General features: G+C 45.7%; 1 protein-coding gene across 1 annotated transcript in view; it reads left to right on the top strand.

The window, feature by feature from the left end:
- The first annotated feature begins 5,128 nt into the window (after positions 1-5,128).
- Positions 5,129-26,353, top strand: part of LOC108165005 (sex peptide receptor) — a 48,094-nt gene continuing 26,869 nt past the window's right edge. The window contains exons 1-2 of the mRNA XM_017301040.2: positions 5,129-5,407; positions 22,667-22,731. The gene's annotated coding sequence lies outside the window, so the exon portion shown is untranslated. The remainder of the gene's footprint in view (positions 5,408-22,666; positions 22,732-26,353) is intronic.

The raw sequence follows: 26,353 nt of genomic DNA, 5'->3' as shown, positions 1-26,353 counted from the left end.
CTAATCTGAGTGTAGATACGCAATTCGTCATCCGTTTTGACATTGCTGAGTACGGCTTGAAAGTCTTGTTTGCACTCGTGGGTATAGCCACTAAGCAGATGGAGTGTGGCGCACATGAACAGGGCATGCACCTTGCACTGGCTGTTAGCCTCAGGGAATCGATCTCCTCGTTACAGGCCGGGATAATATCCTTGGACTTCTCCTCGAGGAAAGCGCATGGGATCCGGGGTGTGCTTCTTGGGGCACATGTCGATGGCCTTACTGTAGGAAAGAGATGTCTCCGAGAGTCTATAGCTACCTGCTCAGATACCGCCGGTTCGTTGTCTGGAGCCTCCAGCTCGGCTATGATCTGCATTGCTTCCAGCATTGCTTAATAGCGGCATATAAAATATTAAATCGTAAAATTAAATAAAACTGACTCAGTATCGTGTGTATATATGTATGTAGAGCCGCTGCCCTTGCCGCGTTTCAGAGCGCTCCCGCTCGTTTTCGGGTATGAATTAATGGAAGATTGGAAGTCGAACGCGTTCACATTTCTTTTCGTCAGACGACTGTGATAATATTTCTGCATTCAGTCGAGAAGTTTTCTCGGAGTTGCATCTTTCGTTGCAGCTGAAGTCAATCCAATATCCAACGAATGGTCGCTGCCATTGACGGCATGGGGGAAATTAAAAGATGAAAGCGGAAGCACTTTCTCGACTCGATTTGCCAGACAAATTTTTATGTCACATTCTCGTATACTCGTACAGGAAATACTTATGCTCTTTCAGGGACCAGGTCCCATGTGGTCCTCGCTGGGATATTGGCACGCACACAGCATAACCAAATGCATAACAAGAGCACACACACACCCACATAAACATAATAATAACCCAGATAACTAATGGCAAATTGCTGGCATCGTTCACTCCCGCTCCATTTCGTTCCGTTCCGACCCGGAGTCCTCCTCCTTTCCGAGCTAGCAGTTTCGTCCTGCATTTCCCTCCATCTGTGTGTGTGTTAGTGTGTGTGTGTGTGTATAGTGTCTTCTAATTACTGCCACTGCTGTGGTAATCATGATTTAAACGCTAATCTGCACTCGCACTGGGGCTACATCCATACGTACGTGCTCAAGTTTGGTCCACACCAAGAACCGGGCCCCTGGAGAGCATATAGGATGATACGGGTCTGGGGAAGCGCCGATATCGGAGGCATGTACATACATATCCATATATGCCGCATTTGCAAACGAACAAACAAGATGGGCACAAACATAATACTGGATAAGCGGTTTTACAACTCTCGAAGGAGCTGTACCCAGCACCAGGACTCTTATGGGATGCAGAATGAAAGCTTCAGAAAAGGAAGGGAACCAGCGCTATCACAATCTGCCAATTGCTTAAATTCATTGCCACCTATTTTTTTTATCCAAAACGCGAGAAAATAGTAAACCGAACATGGAACTATCTTATTCCTGAAACCTGTTTGCACATATAATAGTGAATGCACCATCCTGTGCCTGGGCTTGGGCATGACATCTATAGAACATCCGCATGTGCAGGATATCAAACCGAAAGGAGATAAAAGGCCATTTAAAGCAAATATGTTGAATTCAATTTGTTGCTCACATGAAGACGCGTACACCTGGAAAATGCCCTTGGGGGGATGTCGGGAATGTGTTCATGTGCGGGGATGTTTGTTGGTTGTCTAAGAAATGCCAATACGAGAAGTACACGAGTTGTGGAAGATATTCTGCTACTTCCGCCGCTCAAGCCCCCCCACCGGTTGTCCCTGGGCCATGGGCCGTGGCTGGGAATGTTTATCGGATAAGTATAGAACCGGAAAATGCTATTTACGTGCAATGGCAGCCACAGTGAAGGTCTTTCGAGGGATTCCAGGGCCCAAGCAAATCAAAGGCTTCTATGGGTTTCTCGGCGAGCGCCGAAAGGTTATGCGACAGCGAAATAGCAATGTATTTTCAGTACGTAGCCCCCCTCATGGAAGTTATTTTGAGTAAAATTTGAAGGACAAAAAAATATGACAGCAGACAAAGCGGAAATAGGAGTCCCAGACATTGTATCAGATAGATGGTTCCCCGCCGTTAACGCTTTGAGGAAGCCACACGAGCCGTGGAATCATCTTCAAAGGTATAGAAACTCATAGCCTTGCTACTTAGTATAAAGCCTGAAAGTGTTGCCATAAATCATCAATGCATATTGCAGTATTATTGCCCACCAGCCAAGCCGATTATCTGGTATATTGACACCGACACCTTTGTCATAATTGAGACGGTATCTCAAGCACACGAGAACGCCCCGAAGGCATATCAATCACGTTGAACCTTTGTGCAAGAAGGGCCAAGAAGGTGACCAAATTCTGTGGAACGGAATTCCCTCTTCTGTGGGCTTTGCAGGCTGGTACCCCATCCAGGACAGAATTATCCGACTGCAATGCTCTGTTGAAAGGCGACTTTGACTTTAGTTCGCTTCGCTTGTGCGGCCAGAGGCGGCTGCACAAAAATGCAATTATAATGCCGGCAGCTGGCAACTGCAACTGTGCAACTCTTTGCATATCAAAGAGCCAGACTGGGGAGTCTGTCCCTGAGGCGACGTTGGGGAACAGTTGACAGAAACGGGCACAGGCACGGGGACAGGGACAGGGAAACGTGCTCGGGGACGTTAAAGTCGTCGGCTCTGTATGAGCGGAAGGAAAATTCCTGAATCAAATACCAATGTCTTCCGTTCGGTTCATTCAGTTTAGTTCCAATTTGGCCAATAAGAAATTTGCTTGAGTGGCAATATTGCATGGATCCAAGGGCGGCATTCAATGTTTTTGTGTTTGCCTCCACTCAATGCTGTCCTAATGCCCACTCGGAGCCATGTCTTGGCTAAAGGATTATTGATTCCAGTGGCCTGTTGTAAGCGGCACACAATGGAGCCGGCCCGTCTAATCGAGTGGCTCTCGCCCAATCAAGTGGCTCGGAGATGATGAGGAAACCACAGCAACGAGGCCCAGACCAGACCAGACCAGACCAGACCACACCAGCCCAGACCAGTCCAGTCCAGCCCAGAAGGGAAATACAAGTCACAAAATATGGAAAGGAAATCAATTTCTCCTTTTGTTTAACCCCACAAAGGTGAGTCGAGCTGTAGTGTGCAACTGAGATCCAAGACGAGCTTCTAATTGTTACCCAGCTTGCCGCACGCCGTTGACGTTGACGTTGCCGTTGCCGTTGCCGTTGGAGGCGACGTGGAGGCACAAAGAATCAATCAGAGCCACAAATCGAATCAAGGTTCAATGGAAGTCTCCCAAAAATAGACCACCAGCCCTGCCAAACGCACAGGATTTAAAAGAGACCCAGGCTCCTCGCAACAAAGGACATAAATGAAACTGATAAGGAAATTGCATTTTCCGAGTGGCTCCGTGTACATGCCCTGACAGGCCATACCACACCATATCCAATATTGTTGTACCCGTGCACGTGGATATAGAAAAGTTAATGACTTTTGGCATTTTTCGCTGGAAAGTCAACGACCAACTGGCAAAGCCAAGAAGTAAAATCAAAAGCATCAAAAAGAAACCGCATAGCTTAAATCATAAAACAAATTTGCTCGATACTCTACTCGAATGAGTGGCGTTGCATTTTCAAAGGACTTTGTCGGGGAACATTTGTCACAATTGCCATTAAAGGAACTCAATCTTCAAAGCCCCATGGACCATGGTTCATATTTGTTTCCCGATCCATTGGCTTTAGTATTGCCACATATCTTAATATTTGTAATTTGCATGTAGTACATGTACATATAGATGTTATATTGTTATATTATAAATGAAATCTTTAGGTATATAGTCCATCGTTCCTTTGACAGACAAGTTTTTGGATGTATGTTTAATATGGGTTCATACATAATGTAAGACAAAATGCTCCAATCTTTTGGATTCTGCTCTATAGAATTTTGAACCAGTTGAAAGAAAAAGAGCATCGATACGTCGGCTCTGGTAGACGTGTTAGCCACATCCTGACAGCGGTGATTGAGTGAGTTCATCGTGGATGAAGATGTGTCCGTGGATGGGGACTGTTGAATGTAGCGGTAAAGAGTCAAGCACCTTTCGGGCGACGGGCATAAAACTTTGCCGCTGAACAGCTGAGCGCCATGCCCACCAGTGCCAGTGCATTCCAGGAGGCGCCAAGTCAAAACAAAGCGCGATGCTAAAAGATTAAAAAACGCTTAAGCAGCGCTGCCCAACACAGTAACAAAAGCAACAATATGGCAGCAATAACAGTAGCACCAACACCAGCACCAGCGCCAGCACCAGCAGCGGCACCAGTACGAAATTCGATACACGAAGAGCTCTACCGATGAAATCACGACTAAAAAGCTACTCATTAAAGCTATTAAAGCTACTCAAAAGCTACGATTTACCGTTTGTTATTGTGCACTGACTGTCCTATTGCTGTGTAGGTGTGAGCGAGAGAGTGCTTTGGGAGGGAGACGACTCGCTCAGAGAGGATCAAAACGGACAAGAAAAAGAGAGCGCGTGTTGAGCGTGTTCCTCCGCGGCAATGTGTGTGGGCTAGAGAGAGAAAGAACTCACTTTTTTATATGAAATGTGTTGCAATTGGAGGGTGACGAGGGGGCTTGGAAAAGATGCAACACCAATTTGATCTATGTGGCTGCTTTAGGATCTTCAAAGAACATAAAGGTAGTGCACGATAGAGATTTCATTCTGTACGTATCATGGCCTCAGGCGCATACATACCCGTATACCCCAGAACTTTACGCGTACCGGGTATCAGGGCGCCCTTGTAAACAACAGGCGAAGCCAACGCCGGCGCCGGCGCAGAGATGCCGCGGATAAAAAGCCAAAGCGGGGCAGAGCGGATAAAAAACGTACGGATAGCAATCAACATGGGGCGGATAGGGCCAGCTGGGAACACTCGCCTCCGTTTGTGGCGCTTGCCGCACGAGAACAGCCGACGGACAGCCGATACAGAGCCGAACCGGCAACCGATGTTGGGCGAATATCCAGTGCTGCTGTCCCCGCTGCTGTTGCTGCTGCAGCGCTGCCACCGCCGAATCCGACAGAGGAAACTTTTTCGAATAAAACCAAAAAATTGGTTTGTTTTGATTCAGTCGTTGCGGGTTTTTTAAGGCGAACACAGCCAAGCCAAGAGCAGTGCAACGGAACCAAACCGAAACCATACAGAATTCCGGCTAGATAAATAACATTTTTGAAATTCTCAAAATACCAAAAACAGGAAACTAAAACAACAAACAATCCCAAAAAACTCATTCAAAAAACCAAAAAATAACAAAAACTGAAATATTTTGTTCGTAATTTTTCTTACTGTGTTGCGCGTTCCGATCCGATCCGAATCCGAATCCAAGAAAAGTGAAAGAGTGTGGCATGGCCAGAAATTGATCAGGTAAATAATGTTGCTGCTCTATAAATTAATTTCTTTCATTTGGAAGGGAAACAAATCTCGCCACAGTCCGAGCTGACAGCAAAACAATGGAAAATATTTATTGTGGCGTCTCCGACGGGCATAAACAATGCCGAAAGAGAATCCGAAGGGAAAGTTGCCCGAATTCCTGTGCGAAATCAAATAACATGATTTGTATCGTACTTCCTCCAGCCAGAGTCCAGCCCCATGAATCTCCGGCCATTTATCAAGTCGAATCTGCCCCAGAAAACTCTCCGATAGGAATTGAATGAAAACGCATCGATTATGATCGAATCTGTCGCCTGAATGATTTTCCAAATGCAGAAAATACTGTGTCCCACACCACAGAAAGTGAAAAGTTCCTTGCGTCCCTTCGAGCAATCGCTTGACACGATGATTTTGAATTGATTTAATTTATGCTGGAGTCATGGTCGTCGTCATTCCAAGCAAAGCTCTAAATTGGATTAAGATAATCTATGGCAAATTTGTTGTGTATTTCTCTGAAACAGGGCCAATGCGATTTAAAGCTTTTATTTGTTCAAACAAAGGGAAACTATTAAAATTATAAATTAAGAAAAAACCCCAATCAAAAATGTTCTAAATTGATTTCTGAAATCAACATTAACTGCAGTTTATGTGGAAACTTCGTAACTATGCAAATTCCTTTGTCGACCACACTCTTGGCCTTTAATGTCTCTTGGTAAAGTTTAAGTACTGAAATCCTAGACCATTTTTTTGCGGCTTCTTTATTCGTCAGCCGTAGTTATTTCCGTAGAAACTTTTCGAAAAAACAGCTTACAGTTAAATGAAATAAAATAAGGAAACCAAAAAAGCAAGGAAAAAAATTGATAAAGAAGAAATCATAAAACTAAGGAACTTTTCTAGTTGGAAACTTGTCAGGCAGTAAACTTGCACTTTGCCTTGACTTTACTACAGCTGCTCTGGTCGTGGCTCTGGTTCTGGCTATGGTTCTGGCTCTGCCTCTGGCTATGGTTCTGGCTCTGGTTCTAGTCTGGGTTGACCGTTGGGGTCGTTGCGCTGCAGGAAGCTGTCCGCCGAAGAGGAAGTGAAAACTTCGGGAAGAGAATAGCCTGAAGAGTATCCAAAGTTCGTGTTGGCAGGAGAGGCTCCTCTGTTGTACTGGCAACTGTCGAAAGAGCGCTTTTCATATGACAGGATGCTGGCCCGGCTTCCTTTCATATCGTTGAACATTTTAATACACCCACCTCGTAGACCCCTTGGGGCATCGATTTTTGACTCAGAAACAGCGACAATGACTAGGACAGGGGACAGGGGACAGCGGGGAACGGACAGAGGACAGAGGACAACGCCAACTGGCAATTATCAGAGCCAGACCCGTGCCCAGACTGGGAGAGAGCAAACCTCCAGCTGGAGCTGTGGAAACCTATTAAAATTATATTTAATGCACTTACCCGAGATGACGATTAGGTCAACGGGCAATGGCCAGGGTCCTCGGTGCCCGTTCAGGGCGGAGCTGCGGGAAATTGGAAAATTGCTGATGCACTTGCAATGAATTAATTTGATTCGGTGGAGAATGCTCCAAGATTCGCACTTCCCATTGCAATGGTGGCATCTCCTTCACATTCTCTACATACATATGTATGTATCTCCGCTCCACAAACACACACACTCATTAGTATTAATGAACAGTTAAGGCCGAAAGGGAATCGGGAAACTTGCAACACTGAAAGAGATAAATGAGGAAACTCAATTAGAGACTACTTGGCTTCCCTGTGGGATATTTAAGCCTGATACACTCGGTGCACACAATAAGTTCTTATTACAAATATAATTTCGGGAGCAACTGGGAGACGCGGTACATTGAAGGTTTGTGGCCCAAGCCTGGATTGGGAATCGCTTTTCAATCCATTAAATTTGGGAGCTGCCCGCTGTCTTTGTTAATTATGTATGTAGCATTTTTTCCACATAATTAATTTGACACAAAATCGATTTCCATTTACGATGCACCCAATTGCAGATGGAATGGCCAATTTCGGCATCCCATTTTGCAGAGCTTATCGGCCGCCAACAGACCCCGTCCGCGGATGCGAGTAAATGTCCAGTAAAGGGGCACTCGCCACCAAAACAAAAACATGAAAATCCTTTCGAGTTTTGACCTGCGGCCGGCGAAAGCACTGCCCTATGCAAACCCCAAGATAGCCTTGCTAATCTGTCGACTACAGGATATAATGGCGGCTCAAACGTATGAAATGCGAGCAACAAAAATGAATCGGGCCAGAAGAGTTTAAGTTTTAAAGCCCTAGTGGATGCCAAAGGGCTGCCTTCGAAAGAGTGTAAAAAAATACAGAGAACAAGAGGGAAAACCGGATGGTGGAAAATGCAACACGCACAGGGGCAAAAGTCGTGAAGGCAATGGGCGAGGGGCAACCCTTTTGGCCAACATCCTGTGCGCCGACCTGGTGCCCTTTGCCCCTCCATCACCTCCCAGCCGTCACATTGAACTGGCCAAAATGTTTGGGCGGGCTCCATGCGAAAGTTATTGAAAGAAAAACATTAAGAAGAGGTCTCCCACAAGCAGATTCGTAGCCACGAATGGGGCTGCCAGTTTGCGGTCGGTCAGTTGGCTTACTTTGCTCTTGGCCACTTTTTTGTGCCGGCTAAAATTTGTTTGCTGCTAGCTGGGCAACCAGAAAGGCTCCCCCTAATCCCAGCGAGTGTTTTTTTTTTTCAGTCTTTTCTCTTTTTTGCTCTTTTTTCGGCCGTTTCTGGGGGGCTTCTCTTCTCTGTGGGGTCTACTTAATGGCACCTGTGGCTCCTGCTTCTGCTAATCACGATTTTAATGACTTCTTACCTTTGGCCCTTTGTTGTCCTTGATGTTGTTTATGGATGTCGGTGAAAGGTTTATCAAGCATCGCTCCCCCTCTCCGACCTGCCCACAGTAAAAGGGTTACAATTAATTTTTTAAATGCTTTACAACCGAACTTTGTCCTTGTCCTTGTTGTGTTTCTGTTTCTTGTTTTTTGCTTTCTTTTTGTTTTTTGCTTTCTTTTTGTTGCTTGTTTTTTTCGGCTCTTTTGATTAAGTGCTAAAATTGCCATTGAAGAAGCTTGGAATGAAAGTCCATTAAGAAGGGGCCGGCTTTATGGGTTCTCCAGACGGTTTCCACTATTATCTTAAGTGTGTCTTCCATTAGCGCGGAGAGATTTCGGATCAGGTACCTCCAAGAAAATAATAGGGAAATCGACTCAATAAATTTTACTTTTCTGGAATATTTATTATAGTTTGGATAATGAAATACTATACCATATGTACACACATCCAGTTGATGATCTGATCTGTCCTCATCTTGTATGTATGCCGTTAAACATATAGAAATCTAATTCCCTGGAACAGAGCCTCGAGAACGACGAAAATCTCTACCACCCAACATCGATGATGGCCAAAATCGAAAACATAATCAACTTTTTGATCCCATTACGAAGCTGTCAGTCTCTAGACTGGCGAATAGGGATAGGGATGGGGAGACGGGTCCCCAGTGAAACATTAGACCGCTTGGGCCGTCCATCACCATCTGGCCTTCAGTAATTTAATCGCTTAAATTTAATTCCTCAGCAAACAGGCAAACCGGCAAAAAAACCAGAGTCCGGACGGGCAATATGTAATTTCAATAATTTATTTTGCTTTTTTTTGGGACTGTTTTTTACTTTGGCATTCCTCTTTTTCTCTATACAAGAAATATTTCTGGTAATAGAAGACGAGACCGGAGAGCCTGTAGGCCCTGTCAATATTGGTATAGCACATTGTTTGTTCACACTTACATACACATATATACATCTATATGCATATGTATATATTTAACTGTATATGTGTATGTATATCGAGTATATAGACTATGCAAACGATGCTGGCCAAAAAATGAAATATGTTAAACCGACAACATATTGAATTTAGATTTAGTGTCGCCGAAAAGCAAAGCGAAGCCCCCCCAAAGCTGGCAGAGTGGTGGTCGGGGCACGTGGCGTCTAGCGTGTGGCAGGGGCAACTGTAAACAACATTGATGCTGTCATAGGCCTCATATTCAGGCTCAGGCTCGGGTTCATTGACACCAAAGCGAAAGAACCAGCGGAGAGAGGACCGGAGATATGTACTCAAGGAAGAGTATACATATATTGCACAATATGTGCCCTTGAATATTTCCTTAAAGAGCATCGCTTACGAGATTATTTTCCATTAAAAAAAGCACTCTTTTCGTTTTTATTAATTATATTGAGGATCTTCTTTCCATTCCATAAATCTTCTTCCGCATCGGCATCAGCCCCTCCTCCACAGCAAACTTTAAAAAAAGAAAACTCTGCCTTTGCAGTGGATGTGTTCTTCTTTCCCTGCTGGGCTAATAATATCCTACAGCTTCCCCTTCCTTCACAGTTTGCGTGTGCAATATGTACGGGGCCACATCCTTGAAGGTTAGCAATCATTATTCGGCCCACTAAATGCCGATGAAAAGAAAACATCAGCCAAGTGAAGAAAAGAAATGAGTGAGGGAATTTGTTCAGCTTTCCCTTTGATGAGGCAGCCAAACAATGGATGGAAAAGTGAGGCAAGGTGAGGGATTTCAGGGCCCGAAACCCCAGAGCCCAGAGCCCAGACCCCAGAGCCCTGCCCAGCATCCTGTGCCGCGTGTGGTTTCCGGCAGAGATGCCACTGGCTGGCTGGCTGGCTGGCTGGCAACAGGTTGGGCTTCCTTCACAGCCTGCAACTGGGACTGGCACTGAGACCCCTCCTGGATATACGAGGATATCCTTATAGGATGCGGTTTCTGCGCTCCAGCTGAAAGAGCTACATGTGTGGCGTTGTCTAAGGGAACGTCTCGTAGATCGCACAAAGGACAAAGGAGAGCGGATTTGAATAGAAAAACTCTCGTTGATGCTTAAAATTGAGAGCAAATTTTCCCACAGCGATTCCTGCGAATAAGGGCAAAGGAAAGGTCCCAGAACTAAGGATGTTGTTCTCGTTTCCCCCATTTTGTTGAATAGCGAACGAGCTGAAATTTCGCATTAGCTCGCACAAGTGGCTTTTCTGAGTATTTTTTAATTAAAGATGGAGCTACTTGTATTCAATGGTAAAGTTATTCGATAAAATACAAAAGGGGAATAGTCTTCCCACAGCTTGAGTAGCCTTTTGTTGTCCGCAAAAATTCATATTTGATTATCTCTGGCTCCTGGCCTCAGAATAATCGCCCTCACGTACTAGATATCTAGGGGAGCGCAAATAAAATCAAACATTACTTTTGTGGAAAACACCTTGAGTGGCCATCGGCAGGCAGAACACACATCTTTGTTCACTAAAGCAATTATTCCAATATCCTGCAACAGTTGTCAAATAAAACAGCATGTCCTTGACAATGCGTTTACAAGAATCCAATCAGAGAGGCCCGAGTGCAGAGTGCAGAGTGCAGAGTACATCCTGCTCATTCAGGCCAGAGCAATTGTTCAAATCTACAGCTAATGAGTGCAATAAATCACAGTTTATGTGTTTTGGTTGACTTGATTGTGTATTCAGGTCTATGCACAATTATTGCGAATTTAATTTATTGATAAACATTAGTCCAGTGGCTGGTTGCTCTCTGGCTTTGGTCTAGAGTCTTGTATTTTGATGGTTGATGCACTGTAATTTTCAACAAATTGAAATTGAAAGCAATCTATATACTATATAAGATTCGCATAAACAATCGACAATCGCCAATCGCCGTTCCCCTATACAGCGTATCGGGTATAGCCACCTGATTTATGGGCATAAACATACGAGTATATATACATGTGTCTATTTTTATGCATTTATTCAGACTATATTTCATATTTGTTGGAGGGCGTCTAATTAGCACATCGTTAGACTCTGAAACGCCTTTTGTATCTCCTTTTGTCTCCCCCCGTTAATTGTGCAAATTTATTTGTGGCGAAAATTCCATTTTAAGAGATACAGAGAGAGAAGAGCACCGGGCACAGAGACAGCATTCGATTTTTGGTGGGTATATAAACGCATTACGCATACGCACTGTGTCCATGACGGACAAATTAATTGAATCAACAATCGAATTAATCAATGTGCACCGCAACATACGCACACACACGAAACAAAATCTGCAAAAGAAATTAATGACAGAAAAAATGCAGGAGGAGGAGAAAAAAAGGTGCTTGCGGCTCGGCTGGTTCTGTGTGGGCCAATCAATCAATTTTATTTAATCATTTATTTAATCAAATTTACTGATTATGCAACCGGCCACAGAAACGGTGTACGTATCCTCCAGATCCATTTATAGGCAGCACAGGCACCATAGGCACCATAGGCACCACTGGCAGGCGACGGCAAGTCAGCCTGACACGAACACAAATCAAATATAATAAAGTGCTTCGGTTTGGTTGGCTTTCTCCTGCCTTCTGCCTTCTGCCACCTTCCAATTTCGCAGTATTCTATGCTTCTTCCCTATCTGGTCCAACCCACCAACATTACCCGCTCCTCCTCCATCTGGTTAGCCCTATCCCTATCCCTATCCCGGCCCCCGTTCAGGGCTGTGTTTTGTTTTATCGACAAGCTTGTCGTTTCGTCACCTAAGAATTGTCAATATTTCTCCCCCAAGCATTTGGCTGTTTTTGTGGGTTTTCTGTGTGCTTTTGGCATATCAACTGTCCAGGGTATCTAAAAACAGGGGAAGGGTTCAAGTTTACAGGGCTTTAAGATGATCTTTGATTTTACCAAGCAAGCAACGGGATGGAGCAATCGAAAAGGGAAGCAGATATATATTGAAATCAATAAACGAAAGCGAAGCTTTTCTGAAATTTCCAGGGGTATTCCCAACTTCTAGTGCATCAGCCTGCTGTTTCATTTCCTTTATTTATTTTCTTGTCACTCTTCCACTCTGATGATGATGTCTTTGGCTTGTAATATGAGTATTTATGTGGCGAAGGGGAAACAGATGGGCAACATATGTGGGCTGAAGCAGCGTGAAGCGAAGTGTGAGCTGGAATTTCAATCGAACGCATTTTCGTTTCTTGTTTGTTGTCTTGCAAATAAATTTTCCTTGCTGTAAAATGGGAATTAATTGGCATTGTTTATGGCCCTTTCTCTACGCCGTTTTGTCGCCCGCCCTTTTCCCCCGGGCGATGGGAAACTAAATTACACAATTTGACATGACTGCAGGCAGCTCTGTCCAGTTGGCCCCAACGCAAGCATTCAGAGATTCATTCCGGTAGTTCGTGACTCGCGGGACTCGCATGTCCTGATGGCTTGTCAGCAGTTTTAGATTTATTGATATTGGGGTTTGATTCATACGCTCGTGTGGTGTTTGCTCATAAATTGTATGGCCCTTAAGTGTGTGTCCTCTGGCCAAAGATTTGATCAGCTCGGAACAATCGGATTCCTGAGACGCAGCTCACACACAAGTATAATCGCTTCATTTCTCGAATTGCGATGACACAAATCTTATAATCAACGCAATTAAAACACCCAGTATCTGAGAATTTCTCTTCCTAAAATCCTTGAACCTTAAACATACTTTTCCTGGTCCCCTGTAAAAAAAGAGAGGAAGAAAGAAAAAGCAGTAAAGCTGTTAACATAAACAATATCCAGTTGAGATTGCTGACTGTGCGACAAAAAGCGACAACTATCAAACGGCACTCCGCTCGTCCTGTTTATCCACCTCCCCTTCTTTTTAGGTCCAGGCCCTGGCACTGGCACTGGCACACATGGCGTATGTGTAACATTTTGCGCTTCGCTTGCTGGTTTTTTCTAACAAGCTGCTGTTTACGGACTCTTCTTACTGCCTCGACCAGGCCATACCCTTTGCTATGCATATTGGCGGGAAGACTGGGGAGTTTGAGCCACCCAGAATCGTTTAAGTGCTGATGGAATCACGCAAGGATTTATGTGAACCTATCCTTTTGGGTGTCACACAGTTTTCAGCGGTATCAAATATGCCTTAAGGTTGCGGAGGGGAGGGCATATTTGTCTGGGAGCGTCGCATAATAGATGCTCATTAAAAATTGTCAGCCATCAGCCTCCCACTCAGCCCAAAGCCTCCCACTGCACAGGGACGCTAAATGAGAACGCCTTGGTGACCTTCCCGGGTGTTAATGATGATGATGATGATGATGACGATGGTGTTGATGATGGTGCTGCTCTGTCAAGGTGTTAAGGTGGGCGTGTCCAGGTAACGACATTGATTTTTTGCTGCTGCTGCTGCTGTTCCTCTGTCGACTGCTGGTCCACAGGTGTCTTGACACTAATGTGCTAATGCCATCTAGATAAACTGTGGGTAAACGGGACAAGATACAGATGTAAACTGCGGTGTGTTCTTGTTTCGGTTAGGTCAGGCACAGGGTTTAGTGTGGCACTTTAATTCGCTTCAATCGAATCCAGGCATTGCGGTGGAAGTTCATTACTTGCCGCCTTCCTTCCTTCCGCCTCCTGCTCCTCATATCTTGCCGTAGCCAGAGACCGGGCACCCACTGACTGTTACTGAAATGCAGCAGAACATAAACATAACTTTGGCCAGGCCCCGCTGAGCAGACAAGCAGACAACTTTCGCTGCCAGATTCAGATTCAGCTCCAGCTCCAGCTCCAGACCATCTCTTGGCTACTTCAAACAATGAACGCAAACTTTTCGGCTTGATTAAGGCTCAGTTGCTTCACTAATCATCATGCTGCAAGCCACAAACTACGGATGCCATGTGGGCAAATAAGGAAAAAAGTTTCTGACGCTTTAAAGAAAACAAAACATCCCAGAAATTGCTTGAAAGTGTTCTATCTAAAGGGGTATCGACAATCCGGAATAAGCATACAGAATTAACGTCGTTTTGGGGAACTATTATTGTACTTCCGATTATGATTTAAGGAGCTGATAGGATGTTATTGATTTAGTGATCTAATTTATGCGACACCAAGTTTGTTTGCTGAAAGACCTAAGAAAAAATTTACATGCCCTACGGTTCCCAAGAGCTGCCTACCCTCTCATGCCTCTCATACCTTTCATACCCCTCATACGACGATGTGGAAACAAATTTTGCTTTGAGATATAAACCGTCCGTCATTAAAAACCAACGAAACCACATATAATAAAAAATGTCCACACGCTGCCGTACAAAATAGAGATGTGTCCGTATAGATATGAGCGAATAGTAGTTGCTGCGGTGCAAAGATTGGTGTATCCCGGACAGGGCACAGGGCACAGGGCACAGAGCACAGGGCACAGGACCACAGGAACTAAATTATGATTGTGGAGCAGTTTGGGGCCCAGGCGCACATAAACTGAGCATAAAATGTAACTCGAGTAAACAGAGATATACGCATGTACACACCACCAGAACCACCACAACCACAGCCACTCAGACAATGTATTAATTTGTGTACTGCGGAGGGCGTGGAGGGAGTGGCAAGTGCGGGAAAAGTGCCAAGTTTTATGAGGGGAACGCTTCAATTATTTTTTGAGGTTTGCCCAGGAAACACCATCCAAGAATGATCTAGAAGAACTTCCGACTATAATGTACCGGCTACTGGGAGGTATCTAAGAGTTCGTCGAAGTAAAGCTTAAACATATCTGAAACTATATAAACTTCTTCGATATGTAGCTCAAGCTCTTGCAGCTTCAAAGATACTGTCGAAAGAATATAGATCAGGATACACTTTATAGGTATAAGAACGTTTTGTTCTGTCTTCGAAATACACCAAAACACCCTTCAGCTCTACGAGTACGGGGTAGTAGTAGTTGGAGTCGCACCCCCCGACAATTATGTACGCCAATTAGTTGCCCTAAAAAGATATATATGTGTGTGTGTGTGTCTGTGTGTGGGTGTATGAAAATATATAGACTTGCCACAATTATTTAAGCTGAAGCATGTATAGGCCAGGGGATAAGAATAACGTTCAATTGGGGCACAACTGAAGGCAGTCGGAGGCGAGGGCGTGGCGATGGAGATGGCAGGGTAGACAATTGATTGCCATTGTTGCTGCTCTGCCTGTGGCTATGGCTGTGGCTGTGGCTGTGGTTGCTGGTGATGTTACGACCTCTTCATTGGCATATGCAGGCATTATAAAAAAGTTTATGTGCGGGTTTTATGAAAAGTAAAACTGAATTTGCATATGAGCTTGGGCTGAATGGTCCTGGTGCTGGTACTGGTGCTGCTGCTGGTGCTGCTGCTGGTGCTGCTGCTGGTACTGCTGGGCTTTCTGGCAAACAGCAAAATGAAGGCTGAAAGAATGGCAGCCTCGCCGTATGACATAACATGCCATTGTCGCAGACATCCAAGCAAGCACACAAATATGTGTCCATACATATGTACATACACATGTATGAGAGTGCGGGTAACACGGGCCCTCACGGACGACAAACGACAGACGACGGATAGACAGCTGGCCAGACAGACAGCCTTGGCTGTGATTTGGTTTTGTTAACGTTAACGTTGTGCCAGCCTCAATTTGGCCAGAGGCTGTTACTGTTACACTTACTGCTACCCGACGCCTCTATCTCTCGTGTCTAGCTGGTGTCACATGTTCATTATTGTTGCTTTCATTGTAATTGAACGACATTTGCTTCTCGGCTGTGACAGGTACCGAAACTACCAGCACACACACAGTCTCCAGTTGGAGCCTCGGAGCCGGAGTTGGCCTTGGCAAAAAGTTGGCAGCGGAATCGAGCCATACTCCTTGGCATGGCTGGTGCCTAGTGCACTGGAATCGGAACTGGAATGCATCCAACTGCTTGTCAGTTGAATGTGATTGAGTGGCGATATTTCACGGCGACTTTTTATCGTTAGGGTAGGGATCGTTTCGATCGAGTTTTTTCTGCACAATCATTCTCTGCCCCTTTCGTCTGCATGACACCTTTTCCTGGGGTCGTATGGCACACATTGCGTATACGCAACGTGGCCCCGCTGGGGTACTGGCACTGACAAGGGCTGCCTGCCCAGCCGGCAACGTATATTTCTTATAATTTATTGCGCTTTGCAACAATTCCATGTCCGCCCTGCTTTACATTCCCATTTCAGCGGGCATTATATATATGGCTGCAACAATTTTGAAGTGGCAACACGCGCCACAAGATTTTGCTTTTGCCCAGACTGAAGCAGGACCCTGAACCAGACTCAGAGATAGATCAAGAGCGGCAGGATGTAGTGGAATTGGAGGTGGAAGAGGCCACCGGCCATAAATATGAAAATTCTTTGAAATTATACTTTTTATTATCGCTCATTCGCTCGATTTGCATTCGAGTGAGCATTCCCAACGCAAGTTTCATCCACTTCAATGCCAAGTTGTGGCATAAAAATTAATGAACTTCAAAAAGATTGCCCAGCGCCCCCCGGGAGGGAGCGACCCGACCCCGGTGCGATATGCGGGCCCGAGTGCCAGGGACAGCAATCACAGTTCGCCAGCCAGATGAGCACTGGAATTACGCTAATACCAGTCAACATCAGCCCCTCAGACAGAGCGCGGGAGGGGTGAGGATGCTACAGCACAATAAAACATTTACAAGGGGCCCAGGGGGGACGGGGGCGAGAGCTCATGAAAAACAATTGAAAGGAAACACTTGGGAGGGAAACACTCCGGAGAAAGCCAGCGACAGCCAGCAGCAGCGGAAGACGTGGCAAACCAGCTGAAAAATTACGCACATCGCCAAGTGGAAGGGCTGCTAAATGAGCGTGTGGCCTGCAGCAGAAGCAGCATCGTTGTTGCAACTGGCTGCACGCCGCATACTGCGTGCCACATCCTCCAACTGGCAGCAGCCACTTAAGTGGCTACAAAAGCAATTCCGGCTGATTGCCAGCAGAGATAAGATACCGAAAATGAAAAAGCATTGCAACGAGCACAGAGCTCAAGGCAACGCATTGCAACGTGCCCGGGAACGGCTACCCAGCGCTCAAAGGTATGCTATAGCTTACAGCGGAATCTGTAAACTTCTCGGAAACGGAGTCCTGATTGCCAAGGTAAATGAGCTCACCAAGTTGGGTCATTTATTCTGCACCTACTCGAACAGATCCAAAGATATATTCCGGGAAAGAAAACCAATGCCGAAACGGGGATCCTAGAACATCCAGACTGATGTCTCCTTCTGCATTATTGTTTGCTCTTGAATCATGCGCAAATAAAGTGGAACAGTTTCTCAAACAAAAGAAAAACAATAAGCTGATTTCCACAGAAAACCATTTCGCTTAGACAGCGACTGCCGGCAGACGGGGGGGCGGGGAAGAGCAGCAAAATCAACAGCATAGCTGGTCGCCCATCCCCGACATGGTCTGTCCTGGTCTCCTCTAGGTGTAGGAGTATCTGTATCTTTGCGTGCCCTTACATGTGCCAGTATTATGGACAAATTTCAGCTGAATTGAACAACATAAATATGTAAATTTGTCTTTGCCTCTAACAAAAACACCAAAGAAAGGGAGGAGGCGGTGGAGGGGAGGTCCTGGGAATGAGGTAGAGAAACAAGTGGTGCGTAAAACTGATGACGAGACACGTTGACAATCGAGTATGGCTACAAAGACAACTTGGGCCCATTAAAATGTACCCAGAAAAGGAAGAAACATCCACAAGAAGAATATATGAATATATGGTCAAGGCTCCGACTGTAGCATACCCGGTGCTGCATTTTGGTAGTTATGGGATAGAGAAATAAATACGCGGAGTTCATTGAAAAGTCGACTGATGATGTGATAAAGGAATGTGTCGGGGAAGTCTACGCGGAACATACTAATGTGCCTCTCAAATTCAAATACAATATACCCGCTGTATTCTCAACGAATATAGAGTGAGATCCAAGACACTCCCAGGCCACCGTCAGTCAGACTGTTTGGAGGAGTGAGAAGACTTTTGTTTGATTTTTATGATTTTATCTTAACGATGCGCTCATTAAATGAACAGATTATTCTCGCATCTGCAGTGTGGTTTGATTGAGGGAGAAAGGTTGGAAGTGGACGCTTGGCCCACCATCACGCAGCTGAAAAAAGCCTGGATCCGACAAGTAGTGCGTCCCAGCAGATCCCCTGAAATACGAGGCGTTCCCTAGGCTCCCTCTCATAACATAATTCACATTTTGGTTGTCTCCTTGATAATTTCGGCGTCCGGCCCCCTTCTGGATGGTTTCGACCCATTGACAAATACAAAACTAGTACGGCCACGCCCTTGCATTGGCCAAGCAGCTGCTGGCCGAGAAACACGCCCCAAGACTTAATCAAAAGCAAGAACCAAACAGAACCGACAGCCAAGAGAAAGGAAGGGGAAAGGAAGGAAGAAAGAAATGCCCAAGCGGCCATGACAGTAAACACCTTCGGGGGCCAAGAACCCATTCCATTACAGTGGCCTCTTGCCTCTTCCTACCCCTCCGCCCTTGTGGCACACTTGGCCATCTCATTTATCAAGTAGCAAGCAAACAAACACGCGCCCATTGTTATTATTGGCATTATTGCAAAACAAACGATGCCACATCGGGCACGGGTTACTGGGGCACCGGGGGACTGGGGCACTGGGGGACTGGGGGACCAGCCAGATACAAATTGCTCAATTCAAAAATGTGTAATTTGGGGCTGTCACATTTGCCACGCCTCGTCAGGCCACCCATTCGTTGTATCACCTCCGATTGCGTGACCAAAAACAAACAAAAGCCAAAAGAAGAAGCAAGGAAGAGTTAACAAAAGGAATCAGCGGCATCACGACTATCGAATACCCCTGTAATCAGATGGTTTTAGTCAGTGAGATAGATAACTATAATGGTGGCCAGAAGTGATCCCTAGATCCTTCTGTTCCATACAATCCCGAGAAGGGAAAAGAAGTACAATACCCCCACAAATACCGAGTGTGTTAGAGCAGGACCTCAGTACAGGAATGAGCCTCAAATGAGCTGGAAAGCGGGATCGAGTAAAAGGAGTCACGTTCCGTGTATTCCGTATGTATAGTTTTTTTGGTTGGTATTTTTTGCGTTTGAGAGAAGGCTCAGAGACATCATTAATAATGCCTGAGACAGGTCAAGTGGGCATCGGGGGGCCATCTTAATATGAATAAATTAAATGTATTATTTGTGGCACTTGTTTTCGGCCCCCATCCCCGTTCCCGTCCCCGTTCCCGTTTCCGTCTGTTCTGCATAAAACATTAAGCACATTAAGCACCAAACGAGTTCTCAACCTCATCCTCATCCCAGCACCAACGCCCCCCAACCAGGGGTATACGGATCTGGCCCCCACTTTTGCATCAATTGAGACGTTTAACAAAAGGTCCAGCGCCGCCGTTTACCTTTTTCAGTGTGCCTGAGTATGTGTAATGAATGTATAACACGCTATGCATCTCCTCGACAGCTCCAAGCAGGCACAGTGGGCCACTCCCATTGGAAACGTCAAAGGAAATTGAGTTGCGTTTCTTTTCTTTTACTTGACGTTTCTGTTCGATCTTCTTGTCGATCGCTGAATGAGTCTTATGTCGGTGAAGGGTTGATATCGCAGTATCGTTAAGGGTACTCGAGTGTTGCCTTACAGCAGCTGAATCATAGAGCAAATATCACTAGCCCTGCATCTCCAATCAATCTCCTGCATCTGTCCCACTCAAAATGCATATTCAGATCAGTTATCGATACGGTGGTAACTTTTCTCACTTGCAAAAGCCTTTGAGCCACTGTGCTCGTATTTGCTGGGTCTCCCTTGTTTTTTATCTCCATCTGGTGCCGGGGAAAAGGTTTAGTTTGCGTTTTAGTACTCAATTTTGTCTATGCCATCGAGAGATGGTCGCTCATACACGGCACACACGCAGATATATACTGTGCATGTGTGTATGTGTTTTTAGCACTGACCAGAGGAAGTAAGGCCCACTCCACTTCCGTGCGACCCTCCTACCCTTTCCCCGGGATACCCCATTTGCCCCCTCGTTGCGCCACCTTTTCTAACCCTGGCAGCGGAATTCGCCAGCTGTGCCTCTCTTTGAATGAAATTTTGTTTGATTTTTTTCTTCTAACGTTTTATTATATGTTTTTTGTAAATATATGCGAGTATTATTATTTTTGTACGAGCATTTCTTCGGCTCGTTCAGGGCTCGTTTAGACATCGTTTTGTCATTTTGTGTGCGTGTGTGTGTGTGGCTGGCCCTTAAATGTCAAACCCTTTTCAAAAATAGTCTGAAAAAGGCCACAGAATTTCGCTCGCCCGTTGCCCAGGACATTGGGGCAGTGGTGGCAACACGCATCGTAAATTTTCCGCTCGTTTTTCCCCTGCGTCTTTGTGTGGGGAGAATACGGGTGGGTGGGTATGGCCGGAGCATTGGTCAGACGAACAACAAATAAAATTGTATTATTAACACATTTGAAATGCCAAAGTAATGTTTGGTCAAACGTTGCTAATATGCCTAGCTCCCCCTCCCGCTTCCCCCCTTTGTCCAAGAACCAAGAACCAAGAACCTAGAACCTTTCATGCAAATTGTTTACCTTACTCCAGCTTTTGATCCTCCGTTCTGTGACGGCCAGCCATGTCTGCACATTAGTCTCTCAGACACGCACAGATTTCTGGACAGCCATGGACAAGGACCCTCCTCCGGCCGCCCAGCATTCCGGCTGACTGGCAACAGTCATTCGTTGTGTCTCTCGGCTTGTGTCAGTCCGGCTGCCACTTTCAATCCGAAACAATGTCACCCTTTGGCCAAGAAAGTGCAATTACTTTTGTGTTGGGGAATCGCTTAGCGAAATCAAACAAAGACGGCGGACGGCAGACGGCTGACAACAGACGGCAGACAATTGTCTTCTCGAGTCTCTGATTTCAGACAGCAATTAAAGGGGAGGCTGGGTTCTGGGTTCTGGGCTCTGGATTCTGGTGTCTTCTGTCTGCCATCTGAAAGGCAGAGTAATAGTTCTTAAAATGAAAAGTTGTCCGACAAATGAATGTCTAGAAGCTGCACAAAGGAACGAAAACATTCGTAACTTTACAGGAAAATTGTTTTCCTCCTCTCAGAATGGGGAATGCAGCATGGAATGTGCAGTGAAAGTTTTAAATTCATTACAAAGATTACTCTGTGAGAGCTGTGAGGTCCGATTTTCCATGGAGTTTACTATTATGCAAGGACTGGTTATGCATGGCCTGCTGGTAATTTGCTCTCAGGCAAATCTCCTTTCCTGGCTGTCACACATGGCGTATGAGCAACTTGTTTTCAAGGCCTGTCACATCTCTGACAGCACACAAATATCCATAAGTCCAACGTGTGTGTCTGTGTCCAACGGAAGGGCTAACCAAAATTTGTCTGACAAGCTGACAAGAATTTTGAGCACTCTGCTCTGCCTTTACGAGTGTATACCAGAGTGTATATATATTTTGTGATTTTTCTTTGGATAGTTCGATTAACACTTTCGGCAACTGGCTTTTTGGCCAGCTCTGGCCATGTCGTAGCGTGCGACAGGCCACATGACAGAGGCCACAAAAAGACACAGAGCATTGCACTGCCACTCCGCAGCAAAGAGCCGAACAAAGAAGCAGCACTTACGGACCCACCCAGATCCTTCTCCCCGTTCTCTTGGGCTACTCTTTGGCTGCTTGTTTTGCATGTTCACACATTGACCCTCATTTTCCGAAAGGGGATGCAGAATTTATGGCCATTTGAGTGGAGCCGGGCCGAGGTCTGAAGGTTGAGCACGCAGCTTGTGGCAATTAGCAGTACACCCCAACAGCAGCAGCAACAGCAAAATAAAATATTCTGTTGACCTTATTTAAAATTTAATGACTTGCCTGGGAATGGGGAGGAGGAGAAGGAACCGAGGTTTCAGCAATTTATTTGCTCTTGGCGAACCCGAAAATAAATTAGAAATTAACCCCTTGCAGCCCATTAGTCATCGACCCCGAGTTCTCGAATTCATCAAGCGGAGGAGAGACTGACTGGGGTCCAGACGGAAAGTGAATCCGAATTTATGCACAAATTATTGGTGGGTGACGCCTGACAGGGGATCCCAGAGGTCGTTGCTGTTCCACTGGCTTCCAGCTGTCTCTAAACAGGACAGTGGCGAGAGGCTCTTATCAGCCGGCAAACAGACCAACCCGGACTGGCCACTGGACAACACTATACTCGTGGTGCTCGTAGAGGACAGAGTACCCACCGGGCGTATGAGTGATGTATGAGCCCTCCAGTCCGCTGTCCAGTTAATTGCAGATCCCCCGTTTACTCCCCGCTTACACTACTCTCAAATGCAGAAACAAGAAATGTGGAATCACAATTTTAATGCTTGTCCTCATCTCTCTCTCTCTCTCTTGATTGCAGCTCTGATTTTGTGGCAGCCAAAAAGGAAAAAACGCCAACAACTACAACAAAAAAAGCGGAAAGCGGTAAGCGGACGAAGGAACTAGACTAAAATTAAAAATTCAAGCTGAGTGGTTCAACGAATGCGAGCGAATACGCGTCCCTTTGCAAACTATCTGCATAAAATGGTTTCCATGTCGAAAGGAGATGGGGGGAAATGCATTTTACGAGTATATGCATGTGTACAAACCCATGAGAGTACTTTCGGCAATCTACGAGTGGTTCAAAGACAGAAAGTGTGCAGAGAACCCTAATGGAAGCAGAAATTCGAATAAGAGTAATTATCAAAGGGAATGGGGCAATATGTGATATGAGGAATGTCCGATTGATTGGAGTCATCCATGACATCAAATTGAACTTTTGTTAAACGCTTAAATATAATACTCAAAGAGTGATAGTTTTCTGTAAGAGTTAGCCCTGCTTCCAATGCAAATCTCTTTAATTTCAACTTTTCAAACGAATCGTTATGCCCAAACTCCACCATTGGCCGCCCACTCACAGAGTTCCAGCGATGAAAGACAGATTAGTCCCCAATCGAAATTGAATCCAATTTTCATTCAATGGTTCATTCATTACTGAATAACAGATCCCGAGAGCTCTGCTGTGGCACGGGGGCAAATCAATTCAATCGAAACGATGCTCGCAATTCGATTGCAACATTTGTGCGCCGCATAAAAGAAACGAAATATATTAAATATTAATGTGTATATATTCCAGAGTACATACACATATGTAAAGTATGTTCACACACACACAGATATACATGCATATATAATAACAATAAAATGAGCAGATTAAAAAAATGTTTCAGTGCAGTCACTCCAGAGGTTGCCGGCTGCTCTTTTTTGCTGGTTTTGCTGGTTTTGCTCGGTTCTGCTGGGTTCTGCTGGGTTCTGGTCAATCGTAAATCTTGGGGTCTCCCATCTTGATTGGCGTTTTGAATGCCAGTTCGCCTGTCTTCAACAATAGGCGACAGATGTGGGCGTTGCCTGGCAGTGGAACAGTGGGGTGGAGTGCAAGTGCGGCATGTGGCTGAACGATGGCAACAATGTTGGACAATGAACGACCCGGCAGCGTCATGACCTCTGTTTGCTCGTCTGTCTGCTGACGAGCGGCGAGGCGAGTCTTTCTCGATTTTAAAATGCTCCACAAGCAAGTGGCAAGTGCTGCTCTCGCAGGCATCAAGAAATTTATTTGCAACACGCGCCAGTCTGGCCCAGATAGTCCATGCCCACAGATAATCCCGCAAAAAGGCATTTAGTTGACTCTAAATGCCAAATGGTCTAAACTTATATGGAATTCCCTCCCGCCTCAAACAGCTCCTCTCGCACAGCGCACATCGCACATCCCCTCTGTGGATCGGCCATTAAAAAAGTTGCAAAACTGGGGACAAAACCCGAGCGAGTGCCAGTGCCACTGCGAGTGGCTGGGGGGGTGCTCTTAGCAATTAGCAAACGGTTTTACGAGTCCCACTAAAATTGTTCGGCATTTTGCACTGGTCATATGCTGGGTCCCCAAATCATTTCGGATTCATTCACGGAAAGTTTTCTTAAAGTTTTTGGAGTTGTTGTTGGAGCTGTCGGAGTATATGTTTGTCCTACAAAATGATGAATCCATTCATTCCGTTGTACTGTACATATAATAGATGGAGTGCAGACACAACTTTGCTTTTGTGGCTTGTAACATTAAATGCAACGTTGAAATGCGTGGAAACCATATTATACTCGTATCTGGATTGAATGCCACACTGCACAGAGAAAAAAACACCCGAGTTTCGAGTTACATGAGATTTAAATTTGTATGCCATTACATCCGAGATTCGAGAGTGGAAATATTAAAAAATAGTTTCACTTTTATATTTTGATATTCAAATTAAATATTTTTCCCACAAATTTGCTACAAATTACTTTTTTTTTAGTTTAATGCATATAATCTATACCGTAGATTATTTAATATAGGATTATAGGAATATTTATTTTAAATATTTTCAATTTTAATCTCTCAGTGTACATACGCACAATATAAAACAAGCGCTTGGCTGGGTCATATTTGGATTAGTTCTTATGCTACTTATCGCACAACTGATGTGGGTTCCCTCTATTAGCCAATTCCCCATTCGTTGCTAATCTTTCCTGGGCGCTGCGCTTCCTCTCCGCTCCCACTGGCCTGCACACACACAAAAGTTTACAACAATTATCAGAGTTTTGCCACAATGAAGCCATAAAGCATGGGGCCACGCCAGGCCGAAACATTGTTTCAGCCAGATGAAGGCGTTGATGTTTGCCATTTGATGAATTCCCAGCACGTGCCGCAGCGAGCTGTGGCATGGGAGGGGAGGGGAGGGTCGTACCGTGCCCGTACCCGCACCCGCACCCGCACCCGCACCCGTCCCAGTATGCAGAGGATAGTGGGGCTCTGGTTCGGGTGGGCCAACCGAACCCCAAGGGTTGACGTGGCAGGACAGACTGGCAACAGACTATTAGGTGAACTTTTTAATGCGCAACTTTTGTGTGCTGTCAATTTGGGCCACGAACTGCGAGGGCATCTAGATGATTGCCAGCAGGCCGCGGAACAATGAAACTGCACCACTACCCGACGAAGCTGGTGCGGTGGTGCGGTGGTGCAAGGCGTGGCTGTGTGCTATGCGGTAATTGTACCCAGTTCTCCTCGCATATTGTGCTTGTGCAGAAGCAATCCCATTCGACCCAAAATATCATGAGGTTGAGGACGTACGTGGTATCTCATTGTCGAGGCTCAACTGTGGCACTCTTGCCTTGTTGGAACTGAGCGCCAGTAACGAATGGGATAAAATTGCTTCCTCCTTCGGCCTCCCTCTCATACATACTCGCACAATAGTGTCTGTGTGTCATTAATAAGGAGAGAGGAGGTGAGTGGCTGGCTGACTGGGTGGCTACGGTTTCCCCTACCATTCTATGATTTATAGCCGTAATTAAAATCTATGCCGATGCCTCGGGGGCTGCTGCATGTGTCTCAAATAAGCCGCTAAGGCTTTTGTCAAAAGATACAAAGGCACTCGCTGCGGCTTTGGCAGGGATAGTGGTGCAGGGACAGCTTAAAGCCAGCTGGCCAAAAGGCAAATCCTTTTATGCCGGAATTTAATTAAGGCAAATCTCACTAAACACACTTCCACGTCCACATCCGCATCCGCATCCGCCGCACACACAGATCCGTTCGGGGAACACTGAAAGCGGCCACTGACAATACCGGGAGCGGGAGCGAGGAGACTTGGGCGAGGCCTTATTGTTCTTGGCCTTTGGACAAACATCCAAGCCAGTCCCCCGCCTCCTACTGTGCTCCTGGGTCCTGGCTCCCGGGTCCTGGGCTGCTGCTATCTTTCGTGTACAGCCTGCATATTTGTTGAGTTGTTGAGTGCTCGGACCGGACACGGCAAAAAAAAACCGCAACACTAACAAATAAGCTCAAGCCAATGGGTCGGGCAGTCGACCAGGGAATGCTCTGGCCTGCACTCTCCATCGATGCCCCCCGTTACATGGGAAGTCATCGAGGAGCAGGACCAGGCTACCCGCACGGTGATGCCGTGCCACAGAAACAGTTTCACAGTTAACAGCCATACAAATTCACCCACACAAGCACAAAGACACACACACTATGCGGACTGTTATATGG

This window comes from Drosophila miranda, chromosome XL (assembly GCF_003369915.1).
Source record: "Drosophila miranda strain MSH22 chromosome XL, D.miranda_PacBio2.1, whole genome shotgun sequence".
NCBI classification, from domain to species: domain Eukaryota; kingdom Metazoa; phylum Arthropoda; class Insecta; order Diptera; family Drosophilidae; genus Drosophila; species Drosophila miranda.
This window is presented reverse-complemented; position numbering and strand designations above follow the sequence as displayed.